Genomic DNA, 6,162 nt, shown 5'->3' on the forward strand with positions numbered 1-6,162 from the left:
GCAGAACGCAAGCTTCTATCTAGAGGGCAACTCTGAAGTAATGAATTTATGTAAATGGGTGCAGAGCCAGTGGTTTTGTAGGTAAACATTAATGCCTTTAATTTAATGCGAGCAGCTACTGGTAGCCAGTGCAAATTGATGAACGGAGGTGTGACTCTGTGAGAGAATGTTTCTTGTGCCTTATTTATTTTTTTTTAGTTTACTTTATAGTATTTCCCAGGTAAAAGCCAGGCTCTTTTCCAGTCTATATCATCAACTAAGGAACTCCAGTAGAACTTTCCTCTTAGAGACATTTTTCTTTTAAATTGGGGGGATTGGCCCACTGTACTCCTTGGATTAAATATAGACCTGGTTTCACAGACAAGGCTGAAACTAAGCCAGGATTAGGCCATAGTTAAATTAGCACATTTAAGTAAATTTTTTTTTTAAAGGTCCCTTAGGGGGAAAAAAAAAACATTACTGCTGTGCATCTTGAGACAACCAAGGCACTGACATGTTTTAAGATCATTCAGTGCAAGTTTCTTTCAGTTGAAACCGTCTGTGAAACTGGGGGGGATAGTGACTTTTCACAAGGGGAACGAGGATGTCCAAGCCTTTGTTTACTCCATCGCAGATACCTGGAGCGACTTTTCCACAGGTGTCAATTGCTACCTTCCTGATGACCTCCCCTACTTTTTCTATTACCCCATGTAACTTTAGCAGCCATCTCCAGCTATAACATCTGCATTCATAGAGACTGGACTTCAGTCTTTCAAACTTTGTATCTCTCTATCAATGCATTTCAAGGCTTCTTTGAGTTGTCCAACATCCAGTACAAGCTGGTGAACCATCACAGAGAGATTTGAGCAACTTGGATGCAGCTTTGGTTGTCATTTCAGTTGAAGTGGTCTTTTTAAAGGATTCATGTTTGGCAGAAAGTTCTCGTATTGCAGTCAGTATACCTGTGTTTTCGTCGCTTTCTTATGGCTCTATTTCCTCTTGTTGCTGATTTTGGCTTTTTTAAATTTTTTTTTTTTGCTTTTCTTCTGAATGAGTCAGAAAGGGGGTAACAATAGCCTCTGTATCAAAGTTTTGAATTGAATCACACCACATTGGCATTTCGTTCTCATTCGCTGGATCCATCATTATGAAGTACTACTGAGTTCTGCACAGTCACTTTTTTTTTTCGCACTTGGAGCACACGGCGATTGTTATGTTTAAAGGCTGCTTTTCTCTTTTCTTAGATCTACCCATATAAATCAGATTCCGAAGAAGTCCATGCTAATTAAGAACGTAGTCATGCCATATAAGTTGTGTCATCACCTTAGCAGCCCACACTTGCACGTCCACCTGCAACTTGTTCAAAACAAAGACATCGCTTGCTGATGCCGTAATTGAGTGTGGAATCATGGGAGATGTTTTCACCTACAGACAATGGAAAAGAATCCGACCGTATTCAGGCATTTTTGTGGATCAGCTAATATAATAAAGATTTATTTTACATTGTTGTAGTATGAAGCAGGGTGGGGCTTAAAGCTGTAGAAGTGGAACAAGGCCACTGGAGCGATCTTCAGTCACCACTTCCGCTCCTTCCAGTCTTGCGTAGCCTATGTGGGGTAATGCAGGTTTAAGCTCTGTTTTATTGTACTAGATGTGTGTGGTGAAAGTTATTTTGTAACGCCACTCTGTGCATTCACTCGGCAGCTGCTATGAGACACTTGTTGCACACTGCAGTAAGCTAGATCGATATTTAACTAAAACGGATTCATTTTCTGTCAACGAATGTATTCAAACAGTTGTTCACCGGTCTAATAAAATGCATAATATATTAAAGCATCTTTGGTGTTTCCATGGTTTCTACAAAATCGCAAATCGAGGGTAAAGGGGGTATAATGTCATTGACAGGCGACGCAATGTAGTGATGGGAAATTTGGATCATTTTACTGACTTGGATCTTTGAAAACTCTTTTTTTTTTTTTTTTTTTTTTTTTTTTTTTTTTTTTTAAAATTTTTTTATCATTTTACTGACTTGGATCTTTGAAAACTCTTTTTTTTTTTTTTGTTCTTTTTTTTTTCCTTCCCAAGCCATTTCGTTCTTTTCAGCAGAATGGAATTAAAACGTTACAAGTTAATATCCAAATTTCCTAACATCTACTTACACAAACATTGATCACATTTAGAATATTTCAAAACATAGAATATGGTTCAGAAGTAATGTGGAACTACTGTTATGATGCTTTTATGGTGTTTTTAACTGTTCTGCTGTTATATGGTCACTGACTTACTAGTGTATCAAATTATTAACTTTGTTGATGAATGATGTTTTCTCGTAGTGCGTCGGCACAAGTTCCAACCTGGTCACTTCCCTGTTCCCAATACTGAAGAAAGCTGTTGAGATGAACAAACCTGTTCTGGCATTAAGGTACCTGGAGAAAGCCAAAGCATGGATCAGTGACTTCATTACAGCGGTTGATGACATGGTGAAGAGGTGAAAATATTAGTAATACTATCATAAAGAAGTTTAGTATTTTACAGCAAAATTTTATTAATAAGTTTTAATGCTTGAATGTTAAAAAAAAATCATTCTTTTTGCAGCGCCTTTCTTCGCAGTCTGGCTAGAAATCCCCATTTAGCTCCTTATATAATGAAGGCCCTCGTTCTGAAATACGAAGTCTGCTGTGATTGGTTTGCTGGCCTAGTGTGTTGTGATTGGTGCTTCGAGCGTCTTTTGGAAACATCACGCTCCTTAGCATAACTGCAAACTATCTGTTCCTATTAACGATGCCATCCATTTCAAACTAATTTGAGCCCATTTTAGAGTTACAGGGCTAGTGTATTGGTGTGTGACATCAAAGTACAGTGAGAGCTGTAGAGAGCAGACGGCTCCGTATACTTTCGAATTTATCTCGCGGTACTTTGATGTCGTATACCGATCATTCAGCGCAGTGCTGCTTCAATTCGCCCCTTTAATCGCCGATGAGGGGGAACAACTCTGGCCCCGGGCCGTGATTGTGCCCCCGCCATTTGGCCCCTGTCCCTCCGGAGATTCGTGCACTTCACTGCATACACCTATTAGCCGTGTCTCATTTTGCAGGCTGCGTTCTCTGGAGGTCGAATTTGTAGGTTGCGTACGTCATTTAGGATTATTTAAGAAGAGTAAATGTAATACAATTGACTGTTATCTCTTGAGGTGTAAAATACGAATTTATTTTTTTTATTTATTTTTTTAACTTTTGCAATTTAACAGTTACTTTTCTTAAATGACACCACCCTGAGAGAGTTTGGTGAGAGTAAGGAAAGCGTGTTTGGAAAGCCCTTAAATGGAGATCTTTTGGCTGTGTTTTATGCTAATGACTAATTTTGGGCGTGCGGGAGCTCATTTAGAATACTCCAAAATCACTAACATCAGAATGAAGTTAAGAACAAATCCACGTGTTGTGAATTCGGAGTTTATTTTTTGAGAAGTTCTCCTATGCATATAAAATATCCACAATTATTAGTAAATGAGACCCAACATATTTTTTGAACATTAAAGCATTAAAAATTTCAGTAGCCCCAAAACAAAATCAAGGCTTTGTAAAAGGGCATAATAGGTCCTCTTTAGGAAAATTGTTCAGCGTCTATATTGTGTTGGGTTTGTGAAATCCGGACCACATCACTATTCGCTCATTTATCTGAAATATTATTTAGGTATGATCAACAAAATAAAAGTGTGGCAACATGCACCAGTAATGTGTTTGAAGAACAGAAAGAGACCCAAGAAAAACGAACAAAACCCTCTGATGAGATGAAGGGTCTGGAGGATGCTTTGGCCAAGCTTGAAGTGGAGCTGAGGAAAAATGTTGACGATATGAAGAAAAATGAGAAGAAAATTTAAGACTCAACCAACGAGCTGCAGGATCGTGTCAGAAAATATGAAGAAAAACAACGTTCCTTTTTTTTTTTCATGGTCTTTCGGATACTGTTTGGAGTCAGTCAAGATGTTTCGAAGATAGCTGGTTATGTTGCCATAAAAGACAAACTGTCCCATCTAGAGACTGAAAAGAACAGTCTGCGAAACAATGAGTGGGACCTCAAAATTCGACAAACTGATCTTCAGCTGAAGCTGGCCACTAACAAAATAAAAATGGGTGAGAGGCTTTCTGTGCTTTTTAAGTTATTGTTCCAAACATACAGTAAATCTGCATCCGTATGCATGTGGTGGTCTTCATATTCTTAGCCTTCAGATTTTCACACACAAAGTGGCGAACAGTGATATCTCATAAACCAGTATGTGTTGTATGTTGTTTGTCCAGGTGAGATTCCCAGTCCTGTCCACCTGACAGAAGTCCAACAGTCTTCATCAAATCCAGCAAGTTCTGGTTGATCTTTAAAAAGTTCTGGGAGAAGGTGGGTGTAACGCTGGACACGCTGAAAGACAAGACCTTTGTTGGGGAGGACATCATAAACCTGGAAGACCTGAAGGATGTGTTTCTGGCCTCCATCGAGGAAGCAGGAAAGGTAAGTTGGATGTTGAACAAATAATTCTGGTCAAAGGCGATTATGCCTCTTATTAATACTTTCCGAGTTTCTGAGTCACTTGTCTACCCATAATGCATTCTGATTGATAGTGTGCAACAGTACAAATGATGCTATATTTTACAGGTTGCAAAATGATTGCATCCTGTTAACGCAGGCTCTTTAATGCAGATGTGGTATGAATTGATTTACACAGCAATTATGATTGCATTAATTGTTAAGAGATTAATGTTTTAAATAACATTAAGTGATAAATTAAATAAGCTAAATTTTAAATATGAAACTAAAACCACCATTAGGTGGCAGCAAGTCAGTGTTAATGAGTGAGTTGAGTCCTTTCAACCAATTAATTCAAATTCAGTCGACTATATTTATGAATGTGTAGCCTAATTGATTTTATACAAGAGTAAATTATTATACAACATGAATAAATGATTCAATGTAAGTCTTTAAGTTTTTATAACCATGTAATCAATTTAAAAATCATTGAGAGATGTAAAACTGCTTATTTACAAATACTGATTCTATATAAACAATATATTTTAAGTTTATTTAAAAATATTCATATACAGTACCAGTCAAAAGTTTGGACACATTACTATTTTTAATGTTTTTAGAAGAAGTCTTATACTCATTAAACCTGCATTTATTTGAACAAAAATACAGAAAAAAAACAGTAATACTGTTAAATGTTATTACCAATGGTAATAATGGTTTTCGGTTTTAATATGTATTTAAAATGTAACTTATTCCTGTGATCAAAGATGAAGAATTTTCATCAGCCATTGCTCCAGTCTTCAGTGTCGCATGATCTTTCAGAAATCATTCTAATTATTCTAAAATGCTCATTTATTATACATGGTGGACTGTTGTGCTGTTTAATGTTTTACATTTTAATCATTTAGCAGAAGCTTTTATCCAAAGCGACTTACAATTGAGGACGATACAAGCAATCGAATAGAACCCAGCTGTTGCACTCTATATACTGATACACCTTTTATTTTCCTAACTGTTTGTTCACTTAAGACATGACTGACTGTGTTACATGAATACTCACCATTGTTTTGTTTCCATTCCATTTCAAGCGCAAAAGAGTGCTCAATTCAGTACTCGTGCACTGAAAGGTGGCTCTCTGTGGGCAAACAGAAAACCAGACTGGATTGAGCTCTCTTTTGCGTTGTTACACATTTTACGATTTATCTGCAAGCTGTGCCTCCCCTGACGAGTCACCACTGGTTGACAGTCTCTTATGGGACAAACTATATGAGATAGGGGATACATTGAATATTTGATCACCAACTGATTTACCAAGCTGTCATTCAAACAGTATATATCTTGGTTGTATGCCAACTGTCTTAAAACTGCTGGTGTGTAGAAATGTGTAGACTTTGAGTCTAAATTTAAGTCTTAGACTGTAGCGACCAATACAATTAGTGTGCCTCCTCTATTTTAAAACCCACGAGCCGCCACTGCTGTCAACTGAAATTCAGTTAGATCTGGTCATGTTTATGACTAATCATTACAAGGACAATAACGTCATATGAAATGAAATAGCTTTCTGTGTGAAATACTACGACATAATTTAATAAGACAAATGAAATAATAAAGAAAATCATATACTACTACTTTCTTTAACTCTATCACAACATCTGCCGGATAGGCCAG

General features: G+C 37.1%; 1 pseudogene; it reads left to right on the top strand.

Annotated features, from left to right (window-relative positions):
• LOC107725424 (uncharacterized) overlaps window positions 1–4,608 on the top strand; it is a 15,065-nt pseudogene extending 10,457 nt beyond the window's left edge.
• Window positions 4,609–6,162: the final 1,554 nt, after the last annotated feature.

The sequence above is a fragment of the Sinocyclocheilus rhinocerous genome, unplaced genomic scaffold (genome assembly GCF_001515625.1).
Source record: "Sinocyclocheilus rhinocerous isolate Xijiao unplaced genomic scaffold, SAMN03320098_v1.1 scaffold3533, whole genome shotgun sequence".
Classification (NCBI taxonomy): Eukaryota; Metazoa; Chordata; class Actinopteri; order Cypriniformes; family Cyprinidae; genus Sinocyclocheilus; species Sinocyclocheilus rhinocerous.